The sequence below is a fragment of the Notamacropus eugenii genome, chromosome 5 (assembly GCF_028372415.1).
Source record: "Notamacropus eugenii isolate mMacEug1 chromosome 5, mMacEug1.pri_v2, whole genome shotgun sequence".
In the NCBI taxonomy this organism is placed as follows: domain Eukaryota; kingdom Metazoa; phylum Chordata; class Mammalia; order Diprotodontia; family Macropodidae; genus Notamacropus; species Notamacropus eugenii.
In genome coordinates, this window is record NC_092876.1 from 278,151,726 (window position 1) to 278,169,124 (window position 17,399).

Below are 17,399 nucleotides of genomic sequence, written 5' to 3' on the forward strand. Positions count from 1 at the left end.
TTGGCACTCGCTTCCTTGCTCTCCTATCTTCAAGAAGGGCATTGGGCTGGAATTGTATCTATCTCTTACATGTCAAATATTTGAATTCTAGGAGCAGGGCTTTCTTGTGCTTCCAGATGAAAGGAAATTTTATGGTTGCTCAACATTACTTTCCTTCATGCCTGTCTTTGCTAGTTAGTGTATGGGTTGGTAGGGAGGTATGGTAGGAGAGTAATTCTGCCCCAAATTTGGAGGGTAACTGTTACTTTAATCTCTGCTGCCTTAACTCCCAGTCCCACTTTATGCTCATTACAGAAAAGACAATCATAGGTAGTGATCAAACATATTTATTAAAACAAGCAGGTAAAACAGTAGATCAGGAAATTCATACAAATTAGTTAGGCAACAGAACATAGAGGAATTAGGGGACTCTATACCCTAGACATGAAATGAAATCTTAGTTTAACCATTTCAGCCAATGACTCTTAGCAATCTTAGAATCCAAGGACATGATGGGGTTTCAGCTTTTCCCCACATGTCTGCTCCTTGGGGGAGGGGTTGTCTCTCATACACCATTCAAAGTCCACATCTTGTCTCTCCTTGTCCTGCTTGCCTCTCCTTCCTCCTGTGATTCTCTCTCCCAGATGTCTCTCAGACAATCAGGAGTCATAACTCCCTACCAGTAGGCAATGTCATAGACCTGTCCTTCAGGGGACCTTCAAAAAATGTAGTGGAGGGGATCCCTACAGGCCACATACCTGTGACATCAGAAATCTCTGTACATAAAGTCAGGTGATCAGGAGCCCACCTAGAGAGGAGCCAATGCAATTCCAGGCCTTCCTAGCTTTCAAATCTATTCTTTGAAGTCTATTTACTGGATGATTAAAAAAAAAAATCCAGTCCAACTGTTTGAATAGACACTTGAAAACCAAATTAATTCTAGTGGGACCTTGGGAAAGGCCTGGAGACCAGAGCTGATCAAGTCTAGGGTAGAAACACAGTATGGACAGTGATATAGAGGTAAAAGCGTTAAGTTCTACCTGGGCAGGAGAAGATACCTGCGATATCCTGGATTCAAGAGAGAACTTTCCTTGTGGTCTGACCCTTCAGACATTCTTGGCCATTGCGCTCCAACCTCGCTCCTCTGAGAGGGGGTAAGGATCCCCTTTTAAACACTCTTGAATTAAACAGTACAGCTAGAAACTTTATCCCTTTCAAAGCCTGACCTTGTTTACCAGGTAGAGGACTCTGTTGTTTGAAGGTCAGTCTCCCTCCTCTCCCCTTAGGTTTTTTCGCCTACTCTATTAGCTATGAAGCCTCTGGTCCTGTTGCCCTGTCCTCTAGCCTAGAGCAGATACCAAAATATTTCTGTGTTTCCTCTGGAAAAATTCTGGGACGTCTGTTTATGGCAACATCAGAGGCAGCACACATCTGTCTATCCAAGGACCTGGAATGCTGCAGCTCCAAACACAGGAACTGGAATTTGCAAGAACCTGGATTAGGGTGTGTAGTCATACACACACACACACACACACACACACACACACACACACACACACACATGCACATGCACAAACACACCCTGTCACTCTGTTGGAGAAGTGCACTTTATGATTTGCATGTTTATTTAGGCTCACCAGTTAAGACAAAAATGAAATTTATTGATGACAATTACAAATAAAATATTCCACTAGATTTTTTTTAAAAAAAGATCAATTTAGAGATTCCCCTATTTCCCCACTTATTCCATGAGTTTCATACCACCTTTCTCCTCTAGACAGGGTCTAGCCTTGGGACAGCCAGATGGTTTGGGAATAAGAGTGTTCTACATGAAATACGAGTTTAAACTTGCCTTAGCTATTTACTAATTGTGAGATCTTAGATAAGTCTCTTAGCCTCAGTTTCCTCATCTATAAAATGGGAATGATAAGAGCACCTGTCTCACAGGGATGTTGGGAATAACATATACAAAGTCCTATAAAAATGTTAGCTATTACTATGTGCTATTATTGAGAGGTAGGGTCACAAAGCTTCCGTGATGACTGCCATGATATATATTTTTATTTGTTTTGGTTTGTTTGCTTTTCTAGGTTCTTTGGAAGTAGAAATCCATGTCTTCCCTTATTACCAAACATCCCAGCATTCCCTTTTTATCTCTTCCTGTTCACCTTGGAAACTTGTGTATGAACTCTCTCCCTCTTTGCCTTACAAGATCTGAGCACAGGGGACAAAGAGGCTGGGGAAGGTGAGGGGCACAACACCCCACTGGAGAACTCCATAGGCTTTCATCCTGGTTGGTTCGATGAGGCCTAAATGGGTTATTTCAAGGCACATTGGCTGGTGTTGTAGTATTCCCTGGCAGGGAGTAGAGAAGTACAGGGAATGAATATTCAAAGACTCAGAGTAGTCTGGATCCCCTAAGGCAAGGCAAGTCTGGTCTCACCTGAAAGGGCAAGGGTTGCCAGAAGTTAGGGTGAAGGGACCATGACTGATTGTGGCTGAATTTCTGCTTAGTATTTTTTATAATGAATCATGCATTGTGTGTGTATGTAGGTTGGGAGTGGAGGGAGAGAAGAAGGTGGGGAATTGGGGTTACTTGCTCCATATCTATGTATGAGCGTGCTGTGAGTTGATATGTGTTGATTCTGGGTGGCAGATGGGTGTCTGATGAGCATGTGTTTAGGAGAAAGTAGTGGGAGTATGTGAGGGGGTTTCTGTGGGCTGCTCCCTGTGCCTATGGACTCTGTTGGAGGGCTGGGAGGAAGGGGGAAGGCGGGATTACATGCTCTGGATGTGTATCTCTCTATATGTTAGCCAGTGTAGCTGGAACTGTGTATGGGCAGCAGTGTTCATGAGTGTATACATGTACTTGTTCATGTGTGTGTGCATGTGTATGTATGTATGTGCATATATACACCTTTGAGCTACATGTCTGCATCAATTACTGTTATTTAAAGAGATGAGGGACTGTGTTAAAAGAATCACAGTAAAAGAGAGCTGATAGTCTCACAACAGTTCGTTGTGGTCATGCCACACTGGGATTATTGTGTCCTATTTGGGCATCATATTTAGAAAGGGAGAGGGGAGCAGGTATTTATTAAGTGCTTACTATTTGTCAGGTCCTGTGAATACAGAGGAGGATGACTAGGATCTGAAACCATGCTACATAAGCATTTATTGAAGAAAGTAGAGATGTTTCGCCAGGAGACGAGGAGATGGGGAAAATATAATAATTTTTTTCAAGTCTTTGAAGTACTCTTACATCTAAGAAAGATCAGGTTTGACTTACCTGGCCCCAGAGGACAGAACGTGGAGCAATGGATGGAATTTGAAGGAGGTAGCCTCAGTTTTAACATCAGAAAATGCTTCCCAATGGTGGCAGCTGTCCCGGAGTGCAATGAGCTTTCTTAGGAGGTAACAGGGCTTCTCTTTTCTGGAGGCTTCTAGCGGAAGCAGGGAGAGTATTTGCTGGGGAGGTTATAGAGGGAATTTCCTCTCAGGGTCTGGTTAGATGGTCCTTTCAAACTCTGAGATGCTGAGATTTTACGGTTCTTTGATTCCTAGAAAACAGTAAGCTTCAGCCCAGCTGTGTGAGGGTTAACCCCACCAGGAGGAATGTGGCCAGTAGGGTCTACGCCAGGGCTGCAGATTGTTCCCAGATGCAGATCCTGGCAAGGGGGCCTCTTGCCCTGAGACAGGGACAGGCTTCCATTCCCCAGTAATCAGAGCGAGGCATGAGGAAGTCTGCAACTGTTTTCTCTACTTAGAGCTAACCTCTTTACAGTCTCTGCCTCTGCTCTTGTCGCCAGGTCCTTTTCCACTCCCTTTCCTTTCCTAAATTCCCTAACACAGATCAGGGCCCCTCTATCTGGCTGGCTCTGCATAGAATCAACTGGGGTCTTTCCTGTTAGCCAGAGGCAGGAATAGAAATACCCTCTAGGGGTTCATTTTTGTACCAATCCTCCAGGGAAACTGAGTTGGGCTGGAGCAGCAGATCTAAGGCTTCCATTTTGCCCAGCTTCTTCCTTTTTTCCACCCGAAGGGCAGCAAATCATCTCAGGTAGAGCATTGTACTGACTTTTTCCTTTGCCCAGTATACTTTCCTCTTACCAGATCTCGTTCTCCTTGATTGACCAGGACATCCTCCAGGTATAGAGACAAATAGCTGATGGACAGATTCCTATTTTGCCTTATTTTGGCTTCTGTTTCTCATTCCTTCTTCTGCCCCCTGTCCTCCAATCCATGTTTCTTCACTCCAGTTTTGCCCCTTCAGTTCCACCTCACTCATTCCTAGCTCCTGATCTTTGGGCTTTCTGAGATTCCAGCAAGCCATCTGGATTGGATAATAATGCCCTCCCAGAATGGTCGGCGGGGGCAAAGGAGCAGGTGGGGAGGGTGGGAAGCAAATGGCAGGATAGTGGGGGAAAAGCTTGGAAAAGGTAAGATGAGGTGGGAGGAGGGGAAGCTAAAGAAAGAGGGAAAATGAGGCAACTCCAGTCAACCTTAGTCTATCCTCCACTGTTTGTCCAGTCAATACACTCTAGGAGTTCCCTATTACTTCTGGGATAAAATGTAAAACCCTCTGATTTTAAACCTGGCCCCTTTCCTATCTTATTGATGTTCTTACACCTTCCTTCCTTTCAGGTATTCTGCCATGCAGTGACACTGACCCTTCACAGTCTTCACACATGATCCTCCATTTTCCAGGTCTGGACATTTTTTATGGCTGTCTCCCATGCTTGGCACTCTCTTTCTCCTCACTTCTGCCTCCCAGCTTCTCTGGTTTCCTTTAAGTCTCCGACGAAGTATCATCTTCTGCAAGAAGTCTTTTCTAGGCCTCCTTAATCTTAGCACCTTCCCTTTTAGGTTATCTCCTATATGTGTATGTGTGTGTATGTGTGTGTGTGTGTGTGTGTGTGTGTGTATCCATATATATGTGTGTGTATGTATATGTATACACATACACACATATGTATAAACAAGATATAGATGTGTATCTATGTACATGTAGATACACATATTTGTATCTTATATATGTATAGTTGCTTGCATATTTTCTCTCCCATTACACAGTGAGTTCCTTGAGAGTAGGGACTGCTTTTTTGTTTCTGGGGTTCTTTATACCGCTAGAGCTTAGTTGGTGCTTAATAAGTGTTTGTTGACTTAGTGTAATAGAATGAGCATTAAGTTTTGAGGCACAGTACTAATGTCAAGTCCTTGGGCAAATCATTTTACCACCCTTTCCCTCAGTTTCCCCATATGGAAAATAGCATAGATGAGTGGTTCTTAACTTTTTTTGAGTATAAAGACTCCTTAATATCAATATATATATTTATACATACATAATATATGCATATATATAATGGACTGTCTCATTATAGTAATTGTAATATTAACATTTCTTGGTAGAGAAAGCAATGACAAAAAGGATAAATTCTGGACTTCAGTACTTCAATGGACTTATGTAGTTCAGAATCCATTCATACTTTTCTTTGTCTTTGTCTTCCCATGGATCTTTCACATTGCTTCAATTCAGATGGAAAGTCTAAGGAATGAGCTGATAAATGTTGTAACAACTTGCTTGTCAGAAAAAAATAAATGTGTACACAACACACTTTTAAGTTTAATATACATTATTATCATTTTTCCATCATTTTCTTAAGTCTAGCCAACAAACAAAACAAATCAAGCCCCGATCTGTAGCATTTGCCAATTTCCAAAGTATAAATGCTCACACTGACAGTTTAATAATTAGCTCTTGTGAGCTGTATGAGCTGGCTCCAGCACATTCCTGTAAAGGTCCCATGATTCTTTATTTTTTTTTATTTTTTTTTATTTTTTAATGTTTAACAATCACTGCCATACAATTGTGATTTTATCCCCCTCACCTATCCCCCACTCCCCCCCTCCCTCCCCACGACTGCATACAATTCTGTATAGATTCTACATATACTTTCCTATTGAGTATATTTTCACTATAGTCATGCTATGTAGTCAGACTAAGATAAATGAAAGAAATCGTATAACAAACCAGAACATGATACACAAACACATACACATACACAAACATGATCTGTTACATTATGTGAGTGACTTCCATATTTCTCTCTCTGAGTGTGGAAGGCATTTTGCCTTGAGAACCACCATTGAGGTCCCATGATTCTTAAGAGAAAATGACCAAGCAGATGGTGATGAGTCTTTTTTAATGCTTCTTTGATAATAATGTATCTTCTTTAATTTCCATTGATCCAATAATATCTGCTTATAATGTAGAACCATTTCATAGTTCCAAGGTGGTAAAAGTCTTCTTTTCTGGGTCTTCTGTAGCTGTGGTTGCTGGGGAGTTGCTGGGGCACTGTTGGGCCATGTGGGCTGTCCACTGGTCGTCCTTTTGCTACCCTATTAGCTTGCCCTTTTTCTTTAGTAATGTCTTTTATGTCCTTTCTGTGCAAAATGACATTGTAATATGCTGTAGCCTTCTTGTATCTGCCTCCTCTTTCATGGTGGGATCCATTAATTCAGTAACACTTTTAAATGAACTTATATTTTATTCATCATGACAACATCTATATGCATTTGAAAACAGTGATACATATGGTGTGAATCACATTCCCTCTACAGAAAGTATATTTAATTTTTATTATACTGAATCATTTCAGGTGAAAGACCCATTATGATGAGTGAGTTCCAGAGCCTTTGGGGTACCTAGGTTAGGGGGTTGAGGTACCAGAACTCTTTCCCCTTCCAATCCCACAAATCTAGGTACCCAATTTCCTTGGGCATCCTTCTGAAGAGACAGGTCTGTCTGCTGTGAATTTTAGGGATGACTTGTGTGTTAGGGTTGATTTTTTCTGATTTCTGAGGTGATTTGACAATAGGGGAAAATTTGTTACCTCAGTGGTTGGAAAAGAACACAATCAGAACAGCCAAAAGCCCTGTAGGCCAGAAGGATGCCTTAACTGGCTAAAGGCCAGATAGGGGCTGTGGATTAGTCCCTGAATTCATACCAGTGAGTGAAAGCTGGTGGGTGAATGTCAGCTTTGACTTTTGTGGTACAGGTATACTTCAGAGATATTGCAAGTTCAAGTCCATACCATCATAATAAATATTGCAATAAAACAAGTCAAGGGAAATTTTTTGAATTCTCAGTGCACATAAAGGTTATGTTTACACTCTACTGTAGACTACTAAGTATGCAATAGCACTGTCTAAAAATGTACATACCTTAATTTAAAAATACTTTATGACAAAAAAATACTAACCATCAACTGAACCTTCAGCAATTCTAAACTTTTTACTGGTGGTGGTGGTGGGGTCTTACTTTAATGTTGATAACTGCTGACTGGGCCGGGAGTCAGGAAGACTTATTTTTCCTGATTTCAAATTTGGCCTCAGACTCTTACTAGCTGTGTGACCTTGGGAGTCTTTAGCCTTGTTTTGAATCAGTTTCCTCATCTGTAAAATGAGCTGGAGAAAGAAATGGCAAGCTATTCCAGCATCTCTGCCAAGAAAATCCCAAATGCAGTCATAAAGAGTTGGACATGCCCTCTCCTTCCTAGTGCCATCTTGTCAGCTCCCATTGCACCATGAGAGCCAAGTGGAGGAAGAAGCGAATACATAGGCTGAAAGGCAAGAGAAGAAAGATGAGGCAGAGGTCCAGGTAAGCAGACTACTGCCCACGACAGCTACGGGAGATGAGATGGAAAGACCCTCCCTTTGGAGACATCACCCCCTCACGAAGAACTGACTCTACCAGCTCCACCATCTGACACCTTCCTGACCAAACGACATGCCACCACCATTGGAGGCTAATTCCATCGACCTGCCTGCCTCTTGGAGTTTGTGCCCTGGGACTTTGGCCATTCCAGACTGATTGTTTTCTTTGTGACCAAGTGTAGCACTCCTGTATAATAAATCCTTGCAACTTCATTTAAAAAAAAAAATAAAGCGTTGGACATGACTGGAGAATTACTGAATAACAGCAAAGATGAGGGCAGTTTTTGCTAAGACTGGATGACTATGGCAATTTCTTAAAAGAAGACAACAGTGAAGTTGGCTGCATTGATCGACTCTTCCTTTCACTTGAATACTTAGAGGCCATCGTAAGGTTATTAATTGGCCCCTTTTCAGTATTGGTGCTTCTTAAAGAATAGGAAAGTCTAAGGAGAGTGAGAAAGACAGAGGAACTGCAGGTTGGTGAAGTGGTCAGAAGATGTACGATGTTTATTAAGTTCAGCATATTATGTAAGTGTGGTCATGGCTCTCTCCACTCCCCAAAGCAATGACAATAGTAACATCAAAGATCACAGATCACCATAACACATATGATAATAATGAAAAAGTTTGAAATATTTCAAGAATTACCCAAACATGACATGAGTATAAGCTGTTGGAAAAATGATGTCCATAGATTCGTTGGATGCACGGTTGCCATAAATCTTCAATCTGCAAAAAGCACGATGTCTTTAAAGTGCAATAAAGTAAAGTACAATAAAAGGAGGTATGCCTGTACTGTGGAAAGGAAAAGACCTGGCTTAGTGCCTAGAGTGCCAGACTTGGAGTCAGGAAGACCTGAGTTTGAATCCAGCTTCAGGTATGTACTAGTTGTGTGACTTGGAAGTCATTTAACTACTCTGAACTTCAGTTTCCTGATTTATCAAATGAGGATAATAGCACCTACCTCTCTGGGTTGTTGTCAGGATCCAGTGAAATAATATATGTACGGTGCTTCTCAGACTTTAAAGTGGTAGATATATGTTAGCTATTAAGAGCTATTAGGGTCCCTGAGGGGACATAGCAGATTCTTTGTTAAATGCTTGTTTGATTTGATTGGCAATGGAAGAAAGAGGTGTGTGTGTGGGGGGGTAGGTAATTAGGGTTTGACTACCACATTTTTCTTACTCTCAGGAACCAAACAATATTTAGGTGGCTGGAAATCTTGGGTAGGAAAGGCAAGGAGGGGTTAAGACGCAATGAAAGTTTAGAAAGCAGTGAAAGGGAGCCTTGGGAGCCAAAGGAAAAATTAGCAGGGCTTGCCTTTGAAAACTGAATGAGTCCCATAGGGCTGGATCATTCAGACCTTTCTCACTTCTCCAGTGAAAAGGGAATAACGACCTTTTCCAACCCTCTGTCTTCCACCAATTCTCTCTCTGTGTCTCTGTGTCTGTCTGTCTGTCTGTCTGTCTCTCTCTCTCTTTCTCTCTGCCTCCATCTCTCTCTGTTTCCCCTTCCCTCTTTACCTTCTTATACTGAAGGGAGGCTTATTCCCATGATTCAGCTGCTGCCTTCTAAGAGCCAAAGATTTAGGGGTTCCTTAGAGCAGCACAGAGAGTAGGGCTGGGGTAGCAGCTGGTCAGTCTGCAATTGGGATACACTAGGGCATGACTGCCCTCCACAGGCTGGTTGGAACCCTGCTTCAGATAATACGCTACAGACTGGTCCATATGACTCAATGGGAATGTCCATTCTTTCATCTCAGAGAGTGACTTCATTGACTTACCCTTAATAGCACCCATGCACTGAGGCTTCCACCCAGTTGTGGGGATGGATTTGCACTGAGCCAGCCCTACTCTCTAAGTCAGTTTTTCTTGTATCTGTAAGCACCTGTTTGCAAAACTGTTGGTCAAGCTCAGAGTGCAACTTATGTGGCAGAATGTCCCATCCATTTAACCACTGAGGGTATGAGTCCCACTAACAATGTGCTCTAACAGTTGTCACTACCAGTGAAATCCAGTCATCTGGGCTTGGGCTGCTTGGAACTGAAGCCACAATGCAACTCTCTGATGTACCATGTTCCCTTGGCTATGTCTTAGAAAAAGAGATCATAAGATCACGGTTTTAGAATTGGAGAGTCCGTGGAGGCCATCTAGTTCAGTCCCTACATTTTACAGATGTAGAAAATAAGGGCCAGACATAAGAAATCATGTGCCCAGAGTCAATATAGGTAGTAAGTGATGGAGCCAGGATTATAATCCAACTCCTCTGACTATAAACCCATGCCCCTACCATCAAAATCTCTTTGCACCAATTTCCTGCTCTCCATAATGCCCATACTTTGTGTTGATATAAAAACAATGCTTATTTCTTCTTACTATCACCCACCCACCACCCCAACTATTTCCTTTTCCAGATAAAAATCATCTCAGATCCATTCAGCCTTCTCCTATATCCCACTTCCAAACCCATTGATCATTCATAGGCCTTCTGACCACAGGATGCTCATTGTGGCCATAATCCTTACATCCATTTTTGTGATCATACTATCCTTAGCCTGGAGCAGGACCACATATGATAATCTTGTCTATTCCACTCCTTCAGGTGGTCCTACCCCTCAGACTAATCGTTAATCAGGACCCTACTCTGTTACTGCTCCAAACTCTAGAACCTGAAAGGAGCTGGGCCCCGTAGGGGATAGGGGAGAGAAGGCTGCCATTCAAGGGACAAAGTACGGTAGTTTTTCATTAACTCAGAAAAGCTTACAACTTCCAGCATCACGGTTGCTTTACTTTGGGGGTTGGGTGAGAGAAGAGAGAAGGATAGGAGGAGGGGAAAGTCAAAAGACTGGGGAAATGTTCATTCTGCCTGGGAGGGCATCCTTTCTCATCTCCCTTCTTCACGGAAAGGCAATTTTCTTCCACTGCCTCCCCCCAAGTCTCCTGCAGTTTGCTTCCTCCCAGTCCTTCCCCAGTCTGTATTGGCTATAAAAACCAAGCTATCTTTGCTGGAACTGAGTAGGGGGCTGAGTCACTAGGTTAAAGCCTTGAGTTTGTCCTCTTCTGCCCTTCTCCACCCCCAGCCTACATCAAGCATTTTCTCTTCTGGACTCTGAGCAAGGCCAGCCACACACACGGACGCAGCTCTGCATCATCCAGGCTAACGTCCCAGAGGACAGGGAACAGTAGATTTAGGCCAATCTGGACAGGGTAAGGGAAAGAAGACAGACTAAGTGATGTTTCCTAAGGACTTCTTTAATCCCAACAAGCTTAGTATTTAAAGGGCACTCAGTGGGTCATTGAATCCAACCCCTTGGCTCCATTCTGAATTGTCTTTAACTCATTCCAGAGAGATGGCTTGTTTTAGCACTAAGGATCCGCTCAGAAGGGGATTCTTTAGCTCTACAAAGAAATATATTTTACCTTTATGATTAAGAAGTTCTTCCCAATTTTTTAACCAAAATTCCCCCATTTTCAGACCATCTTGATGAAATTGGCAAGGTGGAAGAGTTTATTTCTCCCCTTCAATGTTAGGCTTCTAAGTGCCTCTCTGTGTCCTCCCTTCACTCTCTCTCCCCATAGCAAACCCCAACCTCCACCCTCCAAGCACCTCTTCTCCCCCAGCCACATGGGAAAAGCCATCGTTAGCGCTCCCAGCCATGCAAAGAGGCCAGGGACAAAGGCAGTGAGCCAGAGAGGAGGAGATCATGGGTGGGCCAGAAAGAACCAGTCCTTTGTGCTGAACTTCAGTCTTTGGGGGATGAGTGTGTTTGGGACATATTTAGAAAGATTTCATTTTATAATGAGCAACAGAGGAGAAAAGAGAAGGGAGGGGAAGAGAGGCCAGGGCTGACGGGAATGGCTGAGGCTTGAGAAAAGAGATTGGGGGGGGGGGTGATGGAAGGAGTTATGGGGAATGATTGTATGAGACCTTAAGTGTGGCAAAGAGATTAGAAATAGGGGGAAAAGGGAAACTGTAGAGAAGATTGAAAAGAGTGAGGTTATGGCCGGGGAGAGGGATCGATCGAACAGAACTGTTATCCAGTTTCAATTTAGCTATGCTCAACAAATATTTGTGTAGCACCTAGGGGCAACTATGCTTGCAGGTGAACTTCCCCCACACTCCCCAGGCTACTGCACGGTCAAGATATTCTGTGTGTCTGTTCAAACCTCAGCCCATGAAGCCCCATCTTTGTGTTGGCTTTTCCTTGGCAGCCAGAAGGCACAATTAGTTCAATTCAAAGACATTTAATGTAATAATGTAATAAAAAGTTGCAAAAGAACATTTTCCCCATAAGCCTGAGGCTCACTTTCTTACAAATACATATATAATCGGTGAGACAGAGTAGATATACTTAGGGAGCCAGGATAAAGGCACATACATGTACATATACAACGAATGTGGAGGAATCCAAACATAGAAACTATGTGTCGTCAGAGTATGCGTGGAAGTACGCACGTGCAGAGACAGAGGTGGCCAGGGTTTCTTTTGGGGAGGAATAATTCGTGGTTCTGAGTCATTCTGCTCGTGGCTGCCAAACTAACGATGTGTTTTCTTGATTTCTTTGCACTGCTTACATTCCAGTGAGGGAAGCAATATTTAGGCAACCAAGTAAATACAAAATATGTACAAAATACATATGAAATAATCTTCCAGGGAAGTAGGAGGGAGCACAGACAATTGAGGGGATCAGAGAAGGCTTCTTGTGGGAACTGGTACTTGATCTGAGCCTCAAGGGGAGGTCAGGTTTCCAAGAGATGAAAAGGGAGAATGAGGCATGGGGAAGAGCCTCTGAAAGGTACTGAGATGGAAAAAGAGATTTGCATATGGGATGCATAAAGTAAGCCAATTGGGCTAGAAAGTAGAGAAGGTATGTGTAATTAAGACCTAATCATTGCGTGAAGGGAAGCTGAAGTCAGATTGTAAATGGTTTTAAGTGCTAAGCAGAGGAGTTTGCTTTTGATCTCAGAGGTAATAGGGAGCCATTGACATATCTTGAGTAGGGGAGGTACATTGTTGACCTGTGCTTTAGAAATATCAGTTTGACAGCCACATGGAGGATGGATTGGGAAGGGGAAAGGCTGGATAGAAGGAGAAAAAAGATTGCAATAGGGAGAAAGAAGCTTTATACCACTGTAGCTGAAGGAGCAGTTACTTTCAGAGGGCTTGTCATTGTTTGGTTGTTGGGGACTGAGGCGGACTGTCTTCTACCCCCATTTCTGTTACAATTCCCAGGAAGCACCATCCAGTAGGGGCATGGTTCCCCAAAATTTGATAGCAGGGGACTAAGCATGCCAAGGTACTTTGGTTGTAGTAATGATTAACACTAGCAGTACATCTACGTGATACTTTATGGCTATATAGCACTTTCACGAACATTATCTCCTGTTCCTCAGAATCACTCTGCAAGGTAGGTGATACAAATTATCAATCATTTATTATTATTCTAATTATTCTGGTTACAAGAGAAAGAATCGGAAGCAATCCAAGTGTCTGGAGGACTGAATTCTAGTTCAGGCTCTTCTATTTACTGCTTGTGTGACCTTGGATAAGTCACTTCCCCCTCTTGACCTCAGTTTTCTTCTTGGTAAAATGAAGGGGGTGGAATTGGTGATTTCTAAGTGTCTTTTCAGTTCCAATATTTTGATTTTTTGCCCTGGATTTGGTATCATGAGGCTGGGATTAGCTATAATAATTACTGTTTGACTTTGAACAAGTCATAAACTCTCTGGCCTTCAGTTTCCTCATGTGTAGAAAGCAAATAACAGAATTTATACTACTACCTCACTAGGTGGTTGTGAGGAAAGCACTTTGCAAACTACAAAACAATGAGCTTTTATGATTCCCATTTTACAGAGGAGGAAACTGAGTTTTCAGAGATTAAGTGATTTGTTCATGGTCACACTGATGCTCTGATTTTAAATTTTGGAGCCAGGATGCCAATCCAAGTTTCTCATGTGGGTCACAGAGCAAAGGCTAAGTTTATTGTCTGCAGAAAAGGGTGAGTGCTTGTGTAGTGTGTGCATGTATGCAGTATGTGGACATATACCCAAGGGGTCATCAAGTTGTTTTCTTGCCTTGGTGCCCTGGGCATCCGTAATCTCCTGCCTTTGCAACTTAGCTTTGTACTAAATGTCATTAGCGCGTGAAGACCAGACTGGTCAGGGAAAGACCCGATCCCATCACCATGGTGATGCTAATTCAAGCTGAGTTCAAAGGAAGGAGTTCCAGGGAAAACTAACAAGCTGGAGCTAGCCAGGGGAAGGAGCAGAGCCAAGAGGAGAGAGGCTGGCTATTAAATAAATAGGAAGAGCAAACGGGGTATACTCCCACTCCCTGTCACACCCCACCCCAAAGCTTCTGGGTCCCACATGTCACTAAAAGGAAACTGTAGAGGTCGTCTTGCCCTTTCCCCTGTGCCCAGGCTGAATGACCCCAGAGACTGAGCCTGGTGAAGGGGTAAAAAAGACTGGGGTTTCAGTGCCAGCTCTGTCACTGACTTCCTGTGTAAACTTTAGCTAACCTCTCTGAAACTGTTCATTGGGGATACTAAAGTCTATTTTAACATAGGTTTTTTTCTCAAATGAAATAATGTCTGAAAAGGACTTTTTTCAAACTTTGTGTAAATGTCAGCTGTGATTTGACAGGATAAGCCTACTCTGCCTTCCATATGATGGCCTTTTAAATACTTGACACGATCTATCATGCCTCTCCTAACTCTTTTCCATTTTAAGCTAAATATCCATCTATCTTTCAAATGGTGCCTAGATGACATAGTTTTCAGACACCACCACCCCCCTCCATGATTCTGGTCATCATCTTCAGGATGTTAAATGACAGATAAAATCAAATGGACAAGGTGAGACTAATGACACATATGGATAATGGAATTGCAAAGGCTGGAATGAAAAGAGAGAAAGAAAACTAGTTGGAATGAAGTACCTTAGATGAAGGCTTCTAGGAGGAGCCAATAGAAAAAGCTTGAAAATTTCTGTTGACCCAATAGATATTAGATATGGAGTGGAGTTTTGTTTTGTTTTTTTTTTTTTTTACCAGAAAAATGTTAGGTGCATTGGGGAAAGTGATATCTACCTGGAGAACTCAGACAGATAGGAACTTGGTTCTTCCTTAACCAGAATAATTAAGGTCACATAATCATGACCTCTCAATTTACAGATAAGGCCCCCCAAAAGTTAAATGACTTCCCCAAGTCCACACAGAATATATTGGACCTGAGATTTAAAAGCAAGTCTGCATTACCTCAAGTCAAACACTCCTTTCTCTATTTTACCCTGCTAGAGGAAAGGGAGCTTAATTTGGGCTAGGGAGAACAGGCAAGTGGTGAAACTAGACAGCGAAACTTGCAGTCCTGGCTTAGTCAGACCCTGACTCATGAATTAAGCCATGTTAAGCTATACTAATGACAATGATAAGGCATAAAAGACAGGCTCATCACATTTTCAGATGACACTAAGCTGGGAGGGATAGGTACCACACTGGATGACAGAGGCAAGATCCCAAAAGATCTTGCCACACTGGAGCACTGGGGTGAATCTAATAAGATACAATTCAGTAGGGATAAATGTAAAGTCTTATCCTTGTGTACAAAAAAATTAACTTCTTAAGTAGATTAGGGAGGCCGGGTGAGGCAACAGTTTATCTGAAAAGGAGCTGAGGGGTTCGGTGGACTGCAAGCTCAATATGAGTCATCAGTGTGACATAGCAGCCAAAAAAGTGGATGCCATCTTGGGCTATACGGAGGAGGAGCACAGCCTCCTGAAACAAGGATGTGCGAGGAGCTCCACTCAGCCTTGGTCAGATCTTACCTGCACCTGCAGTACAGTTCAATTCTGGGCACCGCAGTTCAGAAAGTTCATTGATATTCTGGAGGATGTCCAAAGAAAGACTGTCAGGATGATGAAGGGCTTTCCCTAATGCAGGTCATATTTGGAGAGACAATAAGAATTGAGGATATTTAGGCCAAAGAAAAGAAGGCTCAGGGGGCGGGGGCATGAAACCTGTGTTCTACTATTTGTTTTTTTAAAGAGGCATTGGACTTGTTCTGCTTAGCCCCAGAGGGCAGAGCCAAGAGCCATACAGGTGATGATCACAAAGAGAAGGTAGAACTGGTGCCAGGAAAAACCTCCTAACAGTGAGAGCTGTCCAAATATGCAGCAGGCTGCCTCTAGATGGAGGAGGTCCCCCTTCCTTGTAGGCCTTTCATCAGTGGAGGGATGACTGCCTGTAGCTATGCTATATGAGGATTCCTTCAAGCAGTGAGTTGGACTAGGAGACCACTATGGTCCCTTCCAGATTTAAAATTCTATGATTTAGTGAATAATAAAAACAGTACTTACTTGTATTTATATAGCACTTTCTGGTTACAAAATATGTTGTATATATTATCTCCTTTGAGCCTTACAACTAGTTTTTGGACCAGAGGCAGGTAAGGTCAGTATCTCTCTAGATTGCAATGTGAAGGGGTTGGAAAAATGTCATGTACAACATGTCCTAAAAGTCTTAGTGCATCTATATCTATATCTATACCCATACCTATACCCATATCCATATCTATACCCATATGCATATGAATATCCATACCAAGAATTATACTCATACCTATGCCTACAACCATACCTGTACTCATATGTATACCCATAACCACAGCTATATCCATAGTATGCCTATACCCATACCTATACCAATAACTATACTCGTACCTATGCCTATGTTCATACTTTTATCTATACCTATACCCATACCAATACCTTTACTTATTCCCATACTGATACCGATATTGATACCTATACCCATCCTATACCCATTTCCATACCCATATCTATTACCATACCTATACAAATGCCTATACAATATCTATACCTTTGCCTAAATCCATACTTATATCTATGCCCTTACCTGTACCCTTATCTATGCCCATACTTGTCTCTGTCTATAGATTTTATCAACATACTACCAAATAGAAAGATATTTATATCTGTCTATACATTAAGATGCAGACCGAGATAAAGATATTTACATATAGTTAAACAACTGACACATTGAAAACAATGAATGCGGGGCACACTCTCAAATTTAATCTGCATTCTTAATATTTTCTCCATTACTTTCTTAAATCTGGTCAATCAATACAAAAATAAGTCAAGTCTTGATTTATAGCGTTTACCAATTTCTGAGGTGTAAATGATCACACTGAAAATTTGAGCTGGTATGAGCTGGCTTCAGTACATCCTTATATAGGTATATACACAGATATTAAGTTATTATTTATATTCTATTATAATATTGTTAATAATATTATATAAAATAAAATATTTAAAATTTTTAATAACATATTATATTACACATATATAATATGCACATATAGATACGCATGTATGCATATACATATATATGTATATACTTCCCTCTCTGCTCCTTCCTTCTCCCCAATATTTTTGTGTTCATTTTCTATTAACTTGCTTATATTGTTTCTCTCCACTATAATTTAAGCTTACTGAAGGTAAGGACTGCCATGTTTTTTTCATCTTTGTGTCCGTAGTCCCTGGCACATACTAAATGCTTGTTGCATTGGATCGAATTGTTCCATGAGTCACCAAGACCAAATCATTCACCATCGATTGGCCAATCTTCTCTGATGAACCTTTACATGCTTAAATAGTCTGATCTTTGGCAGACAGACAAAGCCT

General features: G+C 41.9%; 2 long non-coding RNA genes across 2 annotated transcripts; one reads left to right on the plus strand and one right to left on the minus strand.

Annotated features, from left to right (window-relative positions):
• Positions 1–308: 308 nt before the first annotated feature.
• LOC140506129 (uncharacterized) lies at positions 309–4,311 on the minus strand. Its single transcript, XR_011967788.1, has 3 exons — positions 4,090–4,311; positions 3,269–3,539; positions 309–2,422 (listed from the first exon to the last, which is right to left on the minus strand). It is a non-coding gene; the product is annotated as an uncharacterized lncRNA (long non-coding RNA).
• LOC140506132 (uncharacterized) lies at positions 3,468–7,939 on the plus strand. Its single transcript, XR_011967791.1, has 3 exons — positions 3,468–4,039; positions 4,624–4,686; positions 7,539–7,939. It is a non-coding gene; the product is annotated as an uncharacterized lncRNA (long non-coding RNA).
• The last annotated feature ends 9,460 nt before the right edge of the window (positions 7,940–17,399 follow it).